Source organism: Drosophila subpulchrella, unplaced genomic scaffold (assembly GCF_014743375.2).
Source record: "Drosophila subpulchrella strain 33 F10 #4 breed RU33 unplaced genomic scaffold, RU_Dsub_v1.1 Primary Assembly Seq86, whole genome shotgun sequence".
NCBI classification, from domain to species: domain Eukaryota; kingdom Metazoa; phylum Arthropoda; class Insecta; order Diptera; family Drosophilidae; genus Drosophila; species Drosophila subpulchrella.
This window is the reverse complement of record NW_023665720.1, coordinates 150,681-172,549: the sequence shown is the minus strand read 5'-3', so window position 1 is coordinate 172,549 and position 21,869 is coordinate 150,681. Positions and strand designations below refer to the sequence as shown.

Here is a 21,869-nt window from a genome sequence, read left to right as displayed (position 1 = left end):
GATCCTGGGCCTGGAGACTGCACGGCGCAAAGTTCATCCCTCAAAACACGACTCCACATTATTGATTATAAATGGGCTTAATTACAATATTTTTTAAAAAACTTGACTGATTTTCATTGCCCAATAATTTCCTAATAACATGCAAAAAGAATCGCTAAGATTCATTTAATTCCCTACTTGCAATCCACTCCCAAAGATAGGCCTCATTTTAGGCCTTTTAATTGTATTTCCCCCCTTAACATAAATAGCAAGAATCCGATCCTCTTCTGAATACCAAAAATACATGGCTAGATCGACTCGTCTAGTGATGCTGATCAAGAATATATATACTGGGGTCGGAAACGTCTCCTTCACTGCGTTGCAAACTTCTGACTGAAATCATTATACCCTCTGCAAGGGTATAAAAAATACGAGTTTTCGTCAAAAAGGTTTATTTTACATTTTTTTTTCCATTTTAGTGGAGCCGTGAAGAGATGAGACCATAAATAGTTCCTCCACGTTTTTTAAGTGTGCCAGACCCGGCAAAGCTTTTATGTAATTTTTCGGTGCACCTGTATCTATTAGAAGTCGAATCGTTGTCCCTGCTATCCATCGGCTTACATACAAAAGCAGGGACTCCCCTCTAAAAAATTACAGTCTTCGGTTGGGAGTAAATCATCTTCGAATTCTCATATATTGTCTTGAGCATGTTTGTCGTAGTCATCGGTGTATACTTGTTCCTAAGTTGTGATATTCACTTTTTGTCTGTTACTTTGTGCATTACCCCTATATACTTTTTAGGAATTTGTCGTCTGGCGGGTCCCTGGGGAAGGGTCAACTTCCGTTGGTTCCGGTACCGATTGACCCTTGTTTTTTTTGCGAAAAATTTCGCTGCCTGTAGCTAGCGTTTTCATGGTTAAAATTTTGTGGTTTAAAATTTTGTTTTGCCGCCAGTTAGTATTTTTATTTGGGGGTTTTCCCGATTTTTCGTCGACGTGTCGTGCAAAGGTGGCTGCAAATATACTGCGTCCATGGCTAGACTGTGCCTCTTGTGCTAGTGCGAGAGCAGTGGGCAGGTCTTTCGGTTTTGCAGGAAAAACTGCCATTTTTAAAGAGTTTGTGGGAGTTACTATATTCGGCTAAGTTGGCATTCCTAGTTAGGACATTACCCATGGTAATTAACATAAATAGCCCAGATGAAACCTTTCAGTTTAGCAAGGATCATATCCACGCTCGAATACCAAAAATACCATTTTTATGCATTTTGCGCATCCTACATCCACTCTAGACGCCATGATTTCCTCCTCTTTGTCGCAAGCTTCTCCCGAGATCGGTTCGTTCCCTGCGTAAAGTGTTACAATTTTCAAACCCGTCCGCATCCATACATCCACGTGTAAAATTCTTAGAATTGAGTTGACTATACGACTTGTTAACACTCCCAATATTGGTGGTAAGATAATTGGGACAATATATTGAAAGAATCTAATCGTAATTCCCGGAAAACAGCAGTGACCAGAGACACGTGAGAATTCTCGGAATTGTCGGAAGTTTTACAGTCCTCCCTCTGCGCACAGCAAGGAGCAGGTGCCGCGTGCAGCGGTTTATTAGCGGAACCGTACGTTTCTTCAGCGCCAGGCCAGAATCGCCATTTGAGATTCTCATACCGCACACCGCATGAAAGGAATCTTTCATCCTGGATTAATTTCATCAACGTCAAACCATAAGCGGCTTCAAGGATCGCCGCCGTCAACCCGCGTGAGGTTTTGACGTTACCAAGTCCGCACCACGATCTACAAGTCGGATCGCGTTGCAGTTCGGGCGAAAATCGCACCGGCGCCGATTCGGCGTAATTCGGGCAAGACCGCGGAAGCAGATGCCGCATCCCAATTGGAATTTGAGTTCCAATTCTGGTTTCCAGTTAATTTTGGCCGGGACTGCCAACTTGTTTTTGTATCTCTAAAGCGATTGTAGTTTAATTTTCTTATTCTAAATATTTTTAAAACAAGTTTCTAATTTCATTTACGATTCCTATTTAGCCATTATACTTGCGTGTGTGCTTACGACATAGTACTATGACATATATACACCTAAATTAAACTATTCTACAGCGCACATCGATCGTCATCAGGCCTGCTGACTTCGTTGGAGAGTTCGTAAGTACGGCTTAGCCGTAATTCATTTAGATTCCTACATATATATTCAGTCTTGTCTGAGCCGCACACTTTTGGTACAAGTATATACATGTAATATTTCCACAGTTGTGTATTGATAAATATTAAATAAGAATCGTTTGCCCTTATATAATTTAACGTAATCCGCCTAAGTGATTTTCCTCCCAAAACATTGGCTCCTACAGTTTTGATGTTAGAATAAAATTTTTACTTGAAATGTATCAGGTTTAAATATACCTATCGACTGACCCAAAAAAAAATTTGCCACGCCCATTCTAACGCCCACAAACTTCAAAAAATCGTAAGTATGAACGTCGATATCTCGGAAACTATCAAAGATAGAGAATTGGGATCTCAAATTTAGATTCCGTAGCCTTGTACGCCGCGCAAGTTTGTTACGCGAATATGCCACGCCCACTCTAGCCGCCCAAGCCTGTGGCGCCCACAATTTTCATGCTAGATGTTCACGCTTGCCTCTTTATTTTAGTTGAAATTGTATGCTAAAATATTACCCTCTATTGTAAAGCATTATGATCCACAATGAAAACGGTAAATCATAAGCTTTCTTGTTATGCGCAGCCCAACCAAGTGTATAACCAAAAGCAGAATACAGTCTCACACAGTACTTCGTGAAGTAAATATCATTGACTCCGTCGTTTTAATTTTTGGATCAAGCTCCGCCATCTGCACAGGGGCAGAGGCGGTGCAATAACAACAACCACTGGCATTTGCACAAGGGCAAATTTCACCTTTGGCTGCCTCCCATTAGGCAGCGGATTAAACATTGGCGACCGTGACAGGACAGCTGTTCTAAACCTTAACAACTCGGCTGTGAGGGATCACAAGGGATTCAGTAGCAGCTACAATTCAAGCGGATCAGTTGGAAAGTTATCTCAACTTGGACTTTACGGCATCACACCATTACGTCACCAGTACACCTGAGACACTTACTGGAGCACGTAAGCTTTTAAATCGGCAGATTTAACCCAGTTCACTTGTGATTTGATCTTTCGGACGCAAATAATACAAATAAAAGAAAAGGAAAGTCTGGGTTTATCTATATATATAGGTGTGATTTATTTAACCTATGTTGTAAAAGCTTCTCAGAACACGCAGGCTTGCTGTACCCTAGTTTTACATCAAAAGGTTTCGCAGATACTCTAAAACTGTTGTAGGGTTTCAAAACTTGTCAAGGCTTCTCAAACGCATTTTCCTTACAGTTTGGCTGATCGTTCATCTCTTTGCAAACATGACCAAACCATCTGTAGAAGAACAGCTAGCTGCACTTAGGCGCAAAAGAACTCTGCTGCAACGAAACATGCAACGAACTTCGAATCGAGCGGTTGCAGACACAGCAATGGATGCTGCATCGGCAGAGTGTCACTTGGCCCTTTTGGAATCGCACTTTAGGCAATTGTGTCAAGTTCAACAGCAAATTGAAGAAATAGACTTCGAAGAAGATTCTCGCGATCAGTTTGAGGCAGATTTTATAGCAACAAAATCTACGCTCTTAAAACGTGCAAATGTTTGCAAATTCCACATGCTTAGGGGCCAGTTCCCATAATCGATTACCTTCTCTAAAACTACCAAAATTTGACGGAAGGAATTTGGAGCGCCTTAAGGAACGATACGATAAAAAAGTGTTGATCTTACTCGAACATGTATCTAGCCTTTTTGCCATTTCTCAAATGAGAAAATCTGATTCTTCATCCCTTCGAGAAATTTTAGACACAGTGGCAGCTTTGCGTGGTTCACTCCTCTCTCTTGGCACCGAACAAAATGCATTTGAAGCCATTTTAATTCAGCTCGTTTTGCAAAAGGTTGATTCAGATTCAAAACATCCTTATGATCGAGGTCAGAACTATGAGCAGTTTCCAACTTGGGACAATTTCTACAACATATTAGGTAGGCATTGTCAGTTTCTAGAATGCAGCGCAAAGCCAGGCCAGGAGTTCAAGCAGTATGATAAGCGTTCAGAAAAACTAAATCACCCCACAAAAAGGCATTCCTAACGGCTAGAGGCAGTTGTATAAAATGCGATTCTGCAGATCACAATTTAGGATCGTGCCCTTCGTTCGTTGCACTTCCACATGAGAAGCGACATGCTTGGGTCAAACAGGAAGCGCTAATTTTTAACTGTCTTCATAAGGGCCACATCGCAGCTGACTGTCCTTCAAAATTTCGCTGTCGGACTTGTCGCGGGTTGCACCATTCTTCGTTACATCGCAGAAGTGAAACACAAGAAACTTCTCAGTCAAATGTAGAACAGACAAACGAGCAACCTCGTTGCTCCACACAGGTAGTCGCATGTCTTTCTCGTAAATCAAATCGAGCTCTTATCCCAACCGCTATAGTTCTTATCCAGGATAAGTACGGAATGTTCCACCCGCCAAGGGCCTTGCTTGATTCTGGCTCGGAAATTTACTTTATCACAGATACTTTGGCCAACAAATTACAACTTCAGCGAAAGCGTCAACATTTTGAAGTTTCTGGTATAGGAGATGTTAGAGCAAAACTTCAGTTCTCAGTCTCGACGACCATACGCTCACGTTTGTCTGCTGACGAATGGTCATTGCAATTTGCTGTTACCAAAACAATAGCATTGACTCAACCCGCCACTCGAATAGAATCATCAACGTGGTCAATCCCTCACGGAATAGATTTGGCTGACCCATTGTTTTTTAAACCACAAAAAATTGACATTTTACTAAGCACCGAGGAATTCTTCGAATTGCTCACTGGCGGAAAATTATCACTGGGGCCTGGGCTGTCATGCCTACTTAACACTACACTCGGATGGATTATTGGTGGACAAGTTGTTGACAATCCGCAATCTAGGGCGAAGACTAATGTTCTTATGTGCAAAATCTCGCAGTCCGAACAGCTGAATGAAAATCTAAAAAGGTTTTGGGAAATCGAATCATTTCCAGAATCATCTCAAAACCAATACACAACTGAAGAGGAAGAATGTGATCGCCACTTCTGCAAAAACTCAGCTTTTCTCGAGAATGGGCGAGTTCAAGTTCGGCTTCCCTTTTCGAAATCTACCCAACAATTGGGAAGTTCAGTGGATATTGCCAAGCAACGATTTTGGCAAATAGAGCGTCGTTTACAACGTTTACCCGATCAAAAAAAAATGTATTCTGATTTCATGCAAGAATATATTGATCTGGGGCACATGCAACCTGTAGATAGTTTTGACCCAAACCAACCTCACTATGTAATCCCGCATCACGCTGTACTGCGTCCAGACAGCTCAAAAACAAAGTTGCGTGTAGTTTTTGACGCATCTGCGAAGTCGTCGACAGGAGTATCATTAAATAACATTTTAATGGTTGGACCGATAGTTCAGCAAGACCTTATCTTAACCCTGCTTTTATTTAGGTTGTATAGGCATGCTGTAACAGCTGATATAACAAAAATGTATCGGCAATTCATTGTAGATCCCCATGACCGCAAGTTTCAGTTGATTTGGTGGAGGCACAACATTTCTGACCCGTTGAAATTATATCAGTTGAATACTGTCACGTATGGGCTTGCTTGTGCACCGTTTCTCGGATTGGAGTTAGCCAAATGGAATTTTAGCAAGTTGGATGATAATATCAAAGAACATCGATTCAAGTTAGACAGCAAAGATATCACAAAAACCTTAGGAATGTCGTGGAGGCCCCAGGTGGCCGAATTTTGCTTTCGGTTCGATTTGCCAAAAACTAACGCTATGACGAAAAGGAACATTCTCTCAATTATTGCACGCGTATATGACATACTTGGCTTGTTAGGACCAGTGGTTAGAGGATGCAAAATTTTAGCAGGAGCTGTGGATGAGTCATTTGGATTGGGACGAAATACTGCCTCAACAATTAATAGATCGTTGGCAATCTATTTATCCTGACTTGCACAATTTAAGCCAAATCGCCATAACCTGACATGTAGGACTTTCCCCGAAACATGACTGCGAAATACATGGATTCGCAGATGCTTCACAGCGTGCATATGGCTGTTGTATATATCTGCGCTCAATTCAAAATGGATCAGTAGAATCGCATTTACTCATAGCAAAGTCAAAGGTTTCCCCAATTAAAGTCCTTTCTCTTCCACGACTAGAGCTCTGTGCTGCATCAATTCTTTGTGATACGTGGAACAAAATAAAATATAAGTTCAGAACATACAAAAAGTTGTTTTCTGATGCACGGTCAGCGAACATCAAAATACAAGTTGGTTTACGGGGCCAACCTTTCTTAAGTTGGAAGAACATCTTTGGCCGCAGTCGTTGGACAAAATCGAAACCATAGATGCGGATTTGGAAATAAGAAAAATTTCATCATTCAAATGCACCGAATCTAAAGGAAACATCCTTGATCAAATTCTGAATCGAATCTCTTCGTATCATCGTGTTCTTCGAGTCACAGCTTACGTTTTGCGAGCGTTTAACAAGATCCCTGCAAGCAAAAACCTCTGCGTGTCGCAAGCGGTTGAAATGCCAGCAACTGAGCTGCAGCACTCGTTCCTGTTTATTGTAGGACTTATTCAGCATCAAACGTATTGGAAGGAAATATATTGTTTACAGAAGGGTAAAGTCCTCAGCGCAGATCTTCAAAGGCTGACACCTTTTCTGTCGGAATCAGCTATAGGAACTCGCACGGTGACACTGATTCGTGTTGGCGGGCGTCTAGAAAATGCGCAAATCCCGGTAGAAGCCAAGTACCCACTTTTACTGCCAAAAGATCACAAATTCACATATAAACTCGTCGAATTTCTTCACCATACTAACATGCACGCAGGGCCCAAGGCTCTAATCGGAATCCTGCGTCTCCAAGTATGGATCGTTAATTCTCGTCGACTAGTTAGCAAAGTGGTGCGCAACTGTGTCCACTGCTATCATTACAAGCCTCATTTGCTGGACCAGATCATGGGGTCACTTCCTGCGGACCGGTTGTCACTCACAAAACCCTTTGCTGTATCTGGAGTCGACCTGTGTGGTCCATTTCTGACGTCCTATCGCATTTGCGGAAAGGCTCCATACAAAACATATATGGCCGTCTTCGTTTGCTTTGCCACCAAAGCAGTACATGTAGAACTTGTATCTGATCTGTCAACTAATACCTTTATTCTCTGTTTAAAGCGCTTCATCGGGCGGAGAAGTTTGCCAAATCGGATATTCTGCGACAACGCAACCAACTTCGTTGGAACCCGCACTCAATTAGAGGAATTTAAAATGCAACTCTTCAGCCAGCAAGCGTTGAAGGACCTATAAATGTTCACCTCATCCAATGGCGTAGAATTTAGCTTCATTCCACCCCGTGCACCACATTTTGGCGGCTTGTGGGAGGCGGCGGTAAAGTCCATGAAGCTTTTATTGGTAAAAAACACTGGTCACTCACATCTGACGTACGAGGAACTCCAAACTGTCGCAGTTGATGCTGAAGCGGTTGTCAACTCACGACCCCTCGCGCCTCTTTCAGAAGATCCAAACGATGGAGAAGCCCTCACTCCATCGCATTTTTTGGTCGGAACGTCTTTAAAGGCACTTCCAGAGCCAAGTTTTGAGGAATGCAACCTATCGCACTTGACACGTTGGCAACGGGTCACCCACATCAAGCAACAATTCTGGGAGCTTTGGCGACGAGATTACCTGCACACTTTGCAGGCCCGCAGCAAGTGGCTCTCTCCAAAGGCGAACATAGTCCCGGGGCAGCTGGTCATGATCCATGAAGACAACGCTTCACCTCAGCAATGGCCCTTGGGACGCATTACCAATACTTGCTCTGGAGCGGACGGAAGAGTCCGAGTCGTCGATATTAAGACAGCAAAAGGAGTCATTCGTCGTCCAATTCGTAAGGTTGCACCCCTGCCTATCTCACCTGTATCTTGAAAGAACGACCGTCCTTCCAACGGGCGGAGTATGTTCACGCTTGCCTCTTTATTTTATTTTTTTTTTATTTTGCTAAAAGATTACCCTCTATTGTAAAGCATTATGATCCACAATGAAAACGGTAAATCATAAGCTTTCTTGTTATGCGCAGCCCAACCAAGTGTATAACCAAAAGCAGAATACAGTCTCACACAGTACTTCGTGAAGTAAGTATCATTGACTCCGTCGTTTTCATTTTTGGATCAAGCTCCGCCATCTGCACAGGGGCAGAGGCGGTGCAATAACAACAACCACTGGCATTTGCACAAGGGCAAATTTCACCTTTGGCTGCCTCCCATTAGGCAGCGGATTAAACACTAGATATAAAATTTGAACTGAAATGTATTGGTCTCCTCAATACCCATCGAATGATAAAAAAAGTTTGCCACGCCCAAACTAACACCCACAAACCGCCTAAACATGTGGCGCCCACAATTTTCATGCTAGAAAAAATTTTACTTGAAATGTATCAGGTTTGGATATACCTATCGACTGACCCAAAAAAAAATTTTCCACGCCCACTAACGCCCATAACGCTAAAATCTGTCTACCGCCAACACAACCATATATTGAGATCGCGGGTAGGATTCGCATTTCAATCTCGCTTTGCCGCTTGCATATCTCCATTTCCCTTTGGTCCCTTTAACTGAGTAACGGGTATCTGATAGTCGAGGTACTGGAGTAGATCGTTTTTCCTTGTTATACCCCTTACTCGTAGAGTAAAAGGGTATACTAGATTTGTCGGAAAGTATGTAACAGGCAGAAGGAAGCGTTTCCAACCCCATAAAGTATATATATTCTTGATCAGGATCACTAGCTGAGTCGATCTAGCCATGCCCGTCTGTCTATCTGTCCGTATGAACGCTGAGATCTCGGAAACTATGAGCTAGGCTATTGGGATTTGGCATGTAGATTCCTGAGCTTCTTGCGCAGCGCAAGTTTGTTTCAGAAAGGTACCATGCAGACAAACCGCCCAAAACGGTGGCTCCTACAGTTTTGATGCTAGAATAAAAACTTTAACTGAAATGTATTGTTCTCATTAATACCTATCGATTGACCCAAAAAAAGTTTGCCACGCCCACTTTAACACGTAGCCTTGTACGCAGCGCAAGTTTGTTACGCGAATATGCCACGCCCACTGTAAAGCCCACAGACTGCCCAAACCTGTGGCGACCACAATTTCATGATAGAAAAAAATTGTATTATTTATTATTAAATTATTATTGTTATTTATTATTGGTCTCGTTAATACCTATCGAATGATCCAAAAAAAAATGTCCACGCCCACTCTAACGCCCATAACGCTTAAGTCTGTCTACCGCCGGTAGGTGGCGCATTTCAATCTCGCTTTGCCGCTTGCATATCTCCATTTCCCTTCGGTCCCTTTAGCTTAGTAACGGGTATCTGATAGTCGAGGTACTCGACTAAAGCGTTCTTCCTTGTTTTATTTTTAATTATCCTCGCCAATTTTTTCGGTTTAGGTTTTCACAGATTGGCTGCGATCTGCAACTTTTTTCAGAATTGTAGATTTGAAATAACTTTCGTTTTCTGTTTATGCCTGACCGAAGTAGACACTTCTGGGTCACACCGCGGGACAAGGGGGTAATGAGCACTTGTCGCTGGCACACGGGGACGCTTTGCTGGCAGGAAGATCGCGTCGCGGCAATGGTAACGATGTTTACTGCGATGCCGGACCACAGGCGATGCTGAGTTGCGCTGAGGTTGAGCTAACGTGGTTAGCTGCTAGTTGAGATAGTGTATTACGAGCCCTATTCCTAGAGGTAGGAAGTAGAACCGCGGAGTTATGAGTTATTTTGATAACTGATTTATTCTTCATTCGATACATTATTATATACTACTTGGAACACGGAAGTTTTGTGTAATGATTAGTGAAGTAAGCTATATTCTAAAGTAGGTCAGGAAATTATGATTATGGCAGCAGTTTGCGTAGTTGGCTCGGCTGACACTGCAAAATGTGCTGACTGCATTGGCGAGTCAGTGTGCCGTTGAGTCGGTGAGACGGTGAGTAAGTGAGACATATAATATGCTGATCAGCAATTCTCATCTGCAGTGAGTGCTACTGAGCGCCTGGTACTGTCCCCAACTTGGCTACTGCTTGATTTGTTGGGTGTGGTCATGTTGAGTACCTTTGGGTACGAACATTTTCTTCACCCAAAAAAAAATGTTGATCTATCGTTAATTTTCGTGTTTTTTTATTATGAATTATTTTCGCACAAGTTTTTGTTTGAGATCTTTCGTAAATTTATTTTTTATTTAACGACCGTGTCCAGCAGTTAGTCTCCAGGATTTCTTGTTAAATAAATGTTTTGTTCACATAAAAAGGTCGAGCTTTGGTTAATTTCACTTCTCGGGTTCGCGTAAACTCTGTTGTGCGCCAGTAGAGACAATACTATTTTCCGTTTAATTATAATCTTTATTTAGGAATCCGTTTGGATACCTTAAGTTTAATTCTGTTTATTTAAGCAAATCTGGTATTCACACCATATAGTATTTTTTTCTTTTTAGGGGATTACATAGTATCAAAAGTACAGATCAGTTTCTTTTTTAATTTTTTAATTAGGTAAAGTTGTCTAGATTACACTTTCAAAACTATAATTTGATCGGACCAATAATTTAGGAGCTATAGTCTTCAAAAGGTATGTTCTTCTGGTCGTTTAGCCCGACGTAACGCATTTCAATCGCGATTTTCTGGAATCCACGACTTGGCAGCCGGTGGGCACGGTTAAGTTCAAACTTTTGTCAATTATGTTGTAACATATTCAGTATCTCAAAAGCTACTGTTTGAACGATAGATTATTAAATATTTTTTGGAAGCCGGCGTACACAAGAACGCTGAGATCTAAAAGTATAAGAGCTCGAATATTGGGATTAAGTATGCAGATTTTCGGGCTTCCTGCGCAGCGCAAGTTTGTTTCAGCACCCATTCTAATGCCCATAACGCTAAATTCCGTCTACACTGTGAAATCGCACTAAAAACATGGCAAATTGGCCTAAATCGGGGGTCAATGGCGATCGGTAACAAAATAAGGGCAAACTTTTTTAAAAATAGAATAAAATTAAGGTCGATTTTTCCAAAATGTTGGGTGAATAATCTTAAATCTAATGCCGATTTTCTGTTTTCAAAAGTAAATACCCTTAACATACAAAAAAAGTGTTATGTGGTATTTATCCTGGATTTTTTTTTAAATATTATTTGACTTAGAGTCCTTTTTTACTATAATTTGAGAGGGTAAAAAGTCAAGGTTATTATTCGGTCGCTCAACGCATGTTGGTATATTACGCAGTTTAGCGGCGATAAAACTTTGCTGAATCGAACTTGCGCTGCGCCAAAATCGAAAAATGTGAGTACAACCTTTTAAATTTAAACTTCCTTAAATGCTTTTTATAGGGGTACTCCTACTTTTGTTAGTTACTCTCTTCAAATGACGTAGGCGTTCTTCTGGACCAAAAACTTAAATTTGACTGCCACATAATGTCCACTGTCAACAAGGCCATTAGTGTTCTGTAACGAACTGATTTTTATGGTCTGCTCGCTACGAGATTCGTGCGGCTAGCTCAGTATATTGTGTGTTCGTCCCACCAAATTTATATTAACGTGACCGCCCAGTAGCTCAGTGAGAAAGCACAGAATTCACGGGTTCGTATTGGGTTTATTGTGGGTATATTATTACACGTGTCTTAGTCGCTTGGTTGGCCTTGACTCGTTGCTTGTGACCCTCGGTACTTCCGATGGTCCTGATTGACTCTACGACCTCTCGCCTTTGAAGACTCGGTGCTCCAGTCCTGTAGCTCTCTGAAGATACTCGCAGCTCCCTGAAGATCCTCGCAGCTCCCTGAAGATACTCGCAGCTCCCTGAAGACGCTCGCTGCTCCCTGAAGACGCTCGCTCGCTGATCGCTTCGCACGCGTGACTTGGTGACTGCTGGTAACGACTCGGACTCGCGAGGGGGTCAGCCGTACGGGCTTAGGGAAGCGTCACCGTTCTCAGACTAGGGTGAACAGAAGCTGCGCTCTCCAGGATCGCTCCTTTCGACACACCGCCGCCTGTCCCTTGCTTTGTCCCGGATGGTCCCACTGGGGTTTCCGCTCAGCCCGCGCGGACAGTCAAGGCGGTAACGCCAGGAAGCTGCCTCGCGCTTTACTTCGCTTCCACGCCTAGTGTAAACGAACGTTCCACCCTAGCCTCACCCTTTTGCTTTTGGTCCTGGACGTTTCCGCGTGGCTTTTGGTACTCGGGGTTCGGGCACGCCGCTCCGGGACCTCGCAAGTCGAATCTGTAGGGCTCTCCTGGACAATTCCACTCGAGACCTTACTGATCGACCGCTCTCCCTTCTGGCTGGTTATACTCTCTCCAGGCGTAACGCCAGGACTTTGTGGATAAAGTTAAACGACCGCCTTGACCTAGCCGTGTGACGCCCTCTGGATCTCAGCTACCTGCGTCTCAATTCGGAGATTCCTGGTATCCCAATCCCGAACGTCTCGACGTAGCAATCTTGCTCCTTGTAGGCTCCCACGGCGTTGTTTCCCTGGCGACTCGACTTGCTGTTGCTCCCTTGTAGATTATCGGGTTGTTTGATTGTTCACTTTGGTATCTGATTGATCTTGACGGTTTGACTCCTTGTGATCGACTGATCCAGCTGCCAGCGCTCTGCGGCCTTATATAGGGCCTCCGGGAACCGTTATTTCCCTTTTGCGCACGGCCCGCTGGATCTCTCCACTCTGGGTCCAAAGTCCGTGCGTCCTGGATGACCCACTTGTCGTTCCCGTACCGCTTCCAATCGATGCTCCGCCCACTGCTGCCATCCCGCTGATTCCCGTGATGCTTGTGGCACGCCTGTGTGCCGCTCCACCGCCGAGATGTGGCACTTCCTCTCCCGGTCCAAAGTTCACGGGAGAGTCCAAAGTCCGATGGAGTCCCGTTACCCGCTTTTGCACACGGCACTCTTGCCTTGCCCGCGAAGTCTCCACTCTCTCTCGATCTCCATCCTCGGTCTCCAAACTCTCTCGCTCTCCTTTATTGGTCTCCAAACTCTCTCGCTCTCCTTCGTTGGTCTCCAAACTCTCTCGCTCTCCTCGCCGCGCCGTTACTACGCGAATTCGCCGCGTATCTGGCAAGCGGCCGGCCATCTGCTGCTGTTTCTATTTGTGGGGAGTTATTCAACTCCTCACATTCCCCCCTTACTTCGGGAAACATTTTAAACTTGTTCCTACTCTCCGGCGTTTTCTTGTTTATCCTAGCCTTCGAGTCCTTGTGATTCCCGCGGCGCTCCCTCGTTGCTCCCTCGATGCTCCCACGACGCTTTTAACTCCGTTTAGTTTCTACAGCGCTGGTCATCCTCCTCGTTGCAACTTGAATCTCCCGCGCCGATATCTTTCCTGACTCCACTGGGACATCGATACTCGTGTGCTATCGATCCCCAGCTCGCTGCTCATCGCTGCGTTCTACTCCTTTCATTTGCTTCCTCCGCCTGGTCACACCATTCGTGTGTGATCGATGTGCGATATCGATATCGACGGTGCGGCGTTGCCACCTGCTCGTTGCGATACTTCCACCTTTGGCCGATATTACCATTTGACGTGTACCCATCGATCGCACTTTCATCTAGTGCCAATCGATCGCCTATCGAGGCGCCCCCTTCCCTGGCCCATGGTGATTTTGCAACTTTCTAGGTAAGTTTTCGCATTTCTTTAAAATTTGTTTCCTCTCATCCTTTTCTTTCCTTCCGGCCTTCACTCGTCAGCCTGATCATCGCGCATGAGTCGCTGGAAGGCGCTATTGACGCCATCGCCGACTGCGCCCCAGGCTTCAGACTCCACGCTGTCTTGGCGTTCTCCTCCTCCACAAGGCACAACTGGCCAGCACAGCTGGCGCACATCCTCACAGCCGGCCATTAGGGAGTACATGATCGTATCGATGGCCTCGTTTTCCAATCGCAGAGTGAACATCTCAGGGGACACCGACATACCCCACACCTTGCTCCGACTGTCCTCCAGCTGCTGTTCCAGTGGTGATTCCGGCTGCGGTTCTACCAATTTTGACACCGTCTGCAGGATGAACCGATTGCTGAACATCGTGTTGCCCAATGCTCCAGCCGTTCCACCTCCTCGGCGTCATCGCGGGTGGGCGGGGCGTGGTCGAGGCGCTGCTGGCGCTGGCAGAGGCTTGTGGCAGAGACGTCGCTTACCTTGTGGATCGCAATTTCCGCGGGGCACATCGACCGGCAGTGGGCGATAATCAAGTTTTTATTTCCTTCGGCCTCCCCTTCTTCCTACGGATCTACGGATCTACGGTACAGCTCTCTGATCTGTGCCGTCTTCCCCCTTCCCTGGCAGGCTGTTGATGCGTGTTTTTCTTCCCTCCAATCAGTCCCAATCGAGTCCTTGGACGCTCTGGTTTGATCCCTTTGTGTTCTTGACGTTCTCCTGATGTCCTTTATGTGTTTCATTGCGCCTTTGTAGATGCCCTGTAGTATCCTTGGAGACGGTTTGTAGTATCCCTTTCGAATCCTTGGAGGTATCCTTGGAATTTGTTCGTAGTATCCTTTGGGCATCCTTGGAGGTATCCTTGGACTCCTTTCGTAGTATCCTTTGGGCATCCTTGGAGGTATCCTTGGGATCCTTTCGTAGTGTCCTTTGGTCATCCTTGGAGGTATCCTTGGACACCCTTCGTAGTATCCTTTGGCCATCCTTGGAGGTATCCTTGGGATCCTTTCGTAGTATCCTTTGGTCATCCTTGTAGGTATCCTTGGACTTTTAATGTTGTTTTGCATCTGTTGTGTCTGCTTGCTGTAGCCGCTCGCCTGTGTTTTAAGTTTGTTGCTGTTTCAGCTCGCTTACGTGGATGGTCCGCTCTTTCTTTGTGTTTATGTGTCGTATTTTGCAGATTACTGGTGACGCAAAACCTATGACTTGGTAAGGTCCGTCGTATCTTGGGGCCAATTTTGCCGCGAACCCCTCGGCCGCTTTTGATAAATGGTGTTCCTTGGCCCACACGACGTCACCCTCCTTTGGCGTCCATTGCCTCCTCCTTAGGTTATAATGCCTAGCCTGGTCCTGGGATGCTTTCTCCAGGTTCCGCCTTACAATCTCGAAGATTTCCCTGAGTTTGTTAGCATTCTCTTCCGGGGTCTCTGTCGGTCGTCCGGTCCCTACGGTTTCTCTGTCGTATAGGGCGCTCGGTAGTCTTGGCTCTCTGCCTTGGGTAATGAACGACGGTGTGTAACCTGTGGATTCTGAAACGCTCGTGTTTACTGCCAGCATGATTTCTGGCCATTTTTCGTCCCAGTCTCTTTGGTTCTGCCCTGCGAACTGCGCAATCATTGTTTTCACCGTCCTATTGGCTCTCTCAGTCGGGTTCTCCTGTGGGGTGTATGGAGCTGTGAACTGTTGCCTGGCTCCCATTTCGGCCAGGAAACTCTTGAAGGTTTTGCTGGTAAACTGGACTCCGTTGTCCGTTATGACTATTTTGGGGACCCCATACCTCGCGATTATGCGTTCTTTAAAAGCTTTCTTTAGGGATTCGGCCGTCGCGCTTCGCAGCGGCACCAACTCAGTCCACTTGGAGAACCTGTCTATCAATACCAGCAGCATTTGGTTGCCGTGTTTCGAACGCGGCAGGGGTCCGACGAAGTCCGCACATACCGTAGCCCATGGTTCCTCTGGCACCTGCGTAAGCATTTTCCCAGCCATTTGCATCTGATTCGGCTTGAACCTCATGCATGTCTCGCATACTCGCACGCGGGCTCGGGCGTCTCCGTGCATTCCTGGCCAGTAGTACCGGGCTGCCAGACGTGCTATTGTCTTTCGGCTTCCTACATGGCCAGCCGCCGGTGAGTCGTGGTTCTCCTTCAGCACCGTTTCCCGTAGAGCTTTCGGGACGCACATCTTCCATGTTGCAACATCTTCGCTGCCCGCTCTATGAGGTATATTCCTGTACAGGGTGTTACCCTCCATCACGTAGTCTGGATACTTTTGCGGCTGGGTCCTTATCTTTTCGCGCATTTCCCGAATCCAGCTGCATGCTGCAGAAGCTTCCGCCGCCGACGTCTCCTTGATCCCTCGAAGCGTTTCCGGCAGTGGCTGCCTTGACAAAGCGTCTGCCACCACGTTGAGTTGCCCTTTCCTGTACGCTATTTCGAAGTCGTACTGCTGCAACTCCAGGGCCCATCTGGCGATCCTCCCTGAAGGGCTCTCTGTGCTGTTGAGCCACTTCAGTGCCATGTGGTCGGTTACTACTTTAAAGTGGTAACCTTCCAGATACGGCTTGAGCTTTCGGATTGCCCAGACGATTGCCAAGCACTCCTTCTCGGTTGTTGAGTAATTCTTCTCAGCGCCGTTGAGCGTTCGGCTTGAGTAAGAGATTACCTTTTCGCCTCGTTCAGTTTCCTGGGTCAAGATTGCCCCGATGCCGTAGTCGCTTGCGTCAGTTTGCAAGATGAATGGTTTGTCGAAGTCCGGGCATGCCAGTACGGGGTCTGCGACGAGTCTTGCCTTCACCTCTTCGAACGCCGTCTGATGTTCCTGTGTCCACACCCATTTATTGCCCTTGCGTAGCAGATCGTTGAGAGGTTTGACTATTTTTGCGAAGTCAGGTACAAACCGGCGGTACCATGATGCTACGCCCAGGTACTGTCGGAGCTCTCTTACTGTCGATGGTGGTTCTAGTTCGGCGATGGCTGCTACCTTTTCCGGATCCGTGCCTATTCCTTCGCTAGTCACTCGATGACCGAGATATAACAGCTCTTTCTTGAAAAATTGACACTTCTCCGGGTTTAATCTCAGATTTGCCTCCTTTAGTCGTCGGAAAACTTCCTTTAGGTTGGCCTTATGTTCTTCCAGCGAGCGCCCGATCACTATGATGTCGTCCTGGTAAGCAAATGCGTGCGGCGACATTTCTGGGCCGATCACCCGGTCCAGCACCCGTTGAAAAGTCGCAGACGCCGAATGAAGTCCGAATGGCATTACTTTCCATTGGAATAAACCTTTCCCCGGCACTGTAAACGCCGTATACTGCCTGCTGTCCGCTTTCAGTGGGATTTGCCAGTACCCATCCTTTAGGTCCAAGCTGCTGATGTACCGTGCTTCCCTTAGTTGGTCGAGAATATAATTTATTCGTGGCATCGGGTAGGCATCCTTTACAGATTTGGCGTTTATTTGCCTAAAGTCGACGCACAGTCTCCATTTGCCCGTCTTTTTTCTAACCATCACGATGGGAGAACTGTATGGGCTTGTTGAGTGTTCTATGTATCCCATTTGGAGAAGCTCGTCCACCTTCGCATTGATCTCCCCTTGAACTTTCGGATTCTTGGGATAGTATCGCTGCTTTATTGGTTTGTCGTCTTTCATCGTGATCTGATGCTCTGCCATGTTTGATGTTCCCTTCATGCTGCTGAAAGTCGATAGCTCTGCCTCCAGGAATTTCGTCGTGTCGTCATCTTCGCTTGCCCGTTGTACGACTGCCACCGACAACTTTTCCTCGAGCCATCCCTTGTGACGATTCCTGGCCGGTATTATCACTTCGTGTCCAGCGCACTTAATTTCGGTACCGACTTGTGTTAGAAAGTTCCATCCCAACACCAATGAATCCACTACTCCTGGTAGTATCAGCAGGCTCATGCTCAGTCGCTTGTTCCCGAACGCGATTTCCACCTCCAGCTGCTCATCGATTCCGCCACATCTTCCGTCTGCCAACCTAACTTGCCGTCGTATCCTCGTAATCTTTCCGAGGGCAGCCAGGTCGTCCGCCAGCTCTTTGCTTATGAAGCTTGCTGTTGCCCCGGTGTCGATTGTGGCCTTGTATGTGCCCCCACCAATCGTCACCGCTGCGGACAACTGCTGCTCCTCCTCGATCAGCTTTCCCGTTAGTTTGGAGAGGTAGCATCTTGCGACCCCCGCTCGCCTCTCTGCGGCTGAGATCGCTGGGAATTTCCCGCCTGCTGGCAGCATTCAACGCTCCTGACGCCTACTCTCCCGCACACCCAGCAGAACAACAGGCGTTGGTGCCGACATCCCCGCGCCCAGTGTCCATGACCGCCGCACTTTCGGCAGGCCTCCTGGGGGTCTGTGATGTGTGTCGTTTCACGAGGCCTTTGTGTTGTACTTGGTGGCCTCCAAACATTGTTTGCTGGTTGCATCTGTTGCTGTTGTGGTGGTGTCCATTGGCCTCCGCGTGGTGCTCCTGTTGCCTGCTGCCGTGGTACTCGGTTAGGTGGCGACCATTGGTCGTTTCCCCGCGTCTCCTGGATTCCTGTCTCTTCGCATCTTCTGCATGTTACCTGCGCTGGCGATGACGACTTGTTCTTCGAGAATTTGTTTTCTTGCGCGAACGCTTCCCGCTCCTTTTCGAGTTCTTCATACTCGTCTGCTAATATCATCAGCGTGTCCAGGTCCGACACTTTGTATGCCCTTAGGAAGATCCTTAGACTGGGGGTGCAGTTCTCCTTGATGATTCTTAGGGTCTCTATGGCGGAGTAATTAAGTGGCCTCACCATCGTCTGCATGTCGATCATGTAGTCTTTGAACGACTCGCTGAAGCCCTGCTTCCGTTGCCTGACCTGATCCGCCAGCCTGGTGAAGAAGTCTCTCGGTAGAAAGTATGTGTGGAAACTATCTATGAACTCCGCCCAGGTTTTCCATTGTTTGTTGTTGGCGATGAACCACTTCAAAGCCCTTCCCTTCAGTAATTCAGGCATCGCTCGGGGAATCATGTCTAACTCCAAGCCGTATGTGTTGGCGGACCATTCCACCTGCTCCAGGAACTCGAACGGTTTTTCCGCCCCGTCGAACCTGAACGACCATTCGCGGACCTGTTTAGCGATCCTTGCATAGTCTGATTGATTGGGTCTCGAGATCAGCGCATTTGTTTTCCTGTCTTGGCTTGATTCTCTCCTGTTTGCCTCCTTTTGTAGGTTGTCAACGCTCAGGCTTGCCACTAAGTTGTCCCCTTCGACGGTTGTTAACGTGATGCTGGGGCCGGCTTTGTCGTGGTATGTGGCTTCCAAATCGGCCCAGATGTCAACGAGTTGTGGGTCATTATCCGTTTCTGAGTAATACTCGGATAATGCTTTTCTCATGTCCTCTAATCTGCCGTCCAGGGTGACATTAAGCCTCTGTGCGACATTGGCGAAATCCTCCTTTTTAAGTCGGTAGATCCACTTCTTCCCCATTCTGTTTAAATTGCTTTCACTGCTGGGACAATCACGTTGGGCGCCAGATGTAACGAACTGATTTTTATGGTCTGCTCGCTACGAGATTCGTGCGGCTAGCTCAGTATATTGTGTGTTCGTCCCACCAAATTTATATTAACGTGACCGCCCAGTAGCTCAGTGAGAAAGCACAGAATTCACGGGTTCGTATTGGGTTTATTGTGGGTATATTATTACACGTGTCTTAGTCGCTTGGTTGGCCTTGACTCGTTGCTTGTGACCCTCGGTACGTCCGATGGTCCTGATTGACTCTACGACCTCTCGCCTTTGAAGACTCGGTGCTCCAGTCCTGTAGCTCTCTGAAGATACTCGCAGCTCCCTGAAGATCCTCGCAGCTCCCTGAAGATACTCGCAGCTCCCTGAAGACGCTCGCTGCTCCCTGAAGACGCTCGCTCGCTGATCGCTTCGCACGTGTGACTTGGTGACTGCTGGTAACGACTCGGACTCGCGAGGGGGTCAGCCGTACGGGCTTAGGGAAGCGTCACCGTTCTCAGACTAGGGTGAACAGAAGCTGCGCTCTCCAGGATCGCTCCTTTCGACACACCGCCGCCTGTCCCTTGCTCTGTCCCGGATGGTCCCACTGGGGTTTCCGCTCAGCCCGCGCGGACAGTCAAGGCGGTAACGCCAGGAAGCTGCCTCGCGCTTTACTTCGCTTCCACGCCTAGTGTAAACGAACGTTCCACCCTAGCCTCACCCTTTTGCTTTTGGTCCTGGACGTTTCCGCGTGGCTTTTGGTACTCGGGGTTCGGGCACGCCGCTCCGGGACCTCGCAAGTCGAATCTGTAGGGCTCTCCTGGACAATTCCACTCGAGACCGTACCGATCGACCGCTCTCCCTTCTGGCTTGTTATATTCGTGGTTCGGGCACGCCGCTCCGGGACCTCGCAAGTCGAATCCGTAGGGCTCTCCTGGACAATTCCACTCGAGACCTTACTGATCGACCGCTCTCCCTTCTGGCTGGTTATACTCTCTCCAGGCGTAACGCCAGGACTTTGTGGATAAAGTTAAACGACCGCCTTGACCTAGCCGTGTGACGCCCTCTGGATCTCAGCTACCTGCGTCTCAATTCGGAGATTCCTGGTATCCCAATCCCGAACGTCTCGACGTAGCAATCTTGCTCCTTGTAGGCTCCCACGGCGTTGTTTCCCTGGCGACTCGACTTGCTGTTGCTCCCTTGTAGATTATCGGGTTGTTTGATTGTTCACTTTGGTATCTGATTGATCTTGACGGTTTGACTCCTTGTGATCGACTGATCCAGCTGCCAGCGCTCTGCGGCCTTATATAGGGCCTCCGGGAACCGTTATTTCCCTTTTGCGCACGGCCCGCTGGATCTCTCCACTCTGGGTCCAAAGTCCGTGCGTCCTGGATGACCCACTTGTCGTTCCCGTACCGCTTCCAATCGATGCTCCGCCCACTGCTGCCATCCCGCTGATCCCCGTGATGCTTGTGGCACGCCTGTGTGCCGCTCCACCGCCGAGATGTGGCACTTCCTCTCCCGGTCCAAAGTTCACGGGAGAGTCCAAAGTCCGATGGAGTCCCGTTACCCGCTTTTGCACACAGCACTCTTGCCTTGCCCGCGAAGTCTCCACTCTCTCTCGATCTCCATCCTCGGTCTCCAAACTCTCTCGCTCTCCTTTATTGGTCTCCAAACTCTCTCGCTCTCCTTCGTTGGTCTCCAAACTCTCTCGCTCTCCTCGCCGCGCCGTTACTACGCGAATTCGCCGCGTATCTGGCAAGCGGCCGGCCATCTGCTGCTGTTTCTATTTGTGGGGAGTTATTCAACTCCTCACAGTTCTTAGGTTTATAAAGCGTTGGTCAAAAGAATTTGATGACCCTTATACAACCAAATTATTATTTACCTCCCTTGTCCGTCTTATTTTTGAATATTGTGCATATTGACCGTATTAAGTCGGTACAAAAAAATTAGTTCTTTTCGCCCTTCGTAGTTTGAACTGGGATCAAAACGTAAGGCTACCTTCCTATCAGAGTAGATTATTATTGCTTAATTTACTTGTAAATCGTAGAACAATGCTTGGTACTATTTTTATGCAAAATCTTATTAGAGGTGATATTGATTCTGTAGAACTTGTAAACCGCCTAACTTTCAATGTCCCTGCTAGACTAACACGAAATTATTATCCCCTAAATTTGCCACGATGTACATCAAATTTTTGTCTGCACGAGCCCTTCGCGTTCTATGTAATAATTATAACAACCTTTATCATTTAATTTGCACTTCAACTTCTATCCCGGTATTAAAAACTAATATTTTAACTCATTTGCTTCATTCTTAGTTGCGTCTTTTATTTTCATTTGTGTCCCGTCTCTATTTGTTTTTTGTATCTTGCTCGCGAACTCGCATTTTTTGCCCAAATTGATAAAAGATAACAAGCACGTGCTTGTTGTCGTTGGGCCACTTGTTTGTACTGCTCGTAGTGCATCAACGTCCATCATATTTATATGTTTTTCCACCTCTTGTTTTAAAGATGTTTGGTATGGGTAATGTTTTCCGTATGACTTTATGACTTTAAACGAGGGTATTTATAATTGATTTTTGTGATTCAGTCATATGGCTAACTTGTGG

General features: G+C 46.7%; 1 protein-coding gene across 1 annotated transcript in view; it reads left to right on the top strand.

The window, feature by feature from the left end:
• Positions 1-21,869, top strand: part of LOC119562718 (tetraspanin-17) — a 149,887-nt gene that overhangs the window by 57,042 nt on the left and 70,976 nt on the right. The gene's annotated exons all lie outside the window — the stretch shown is intronic.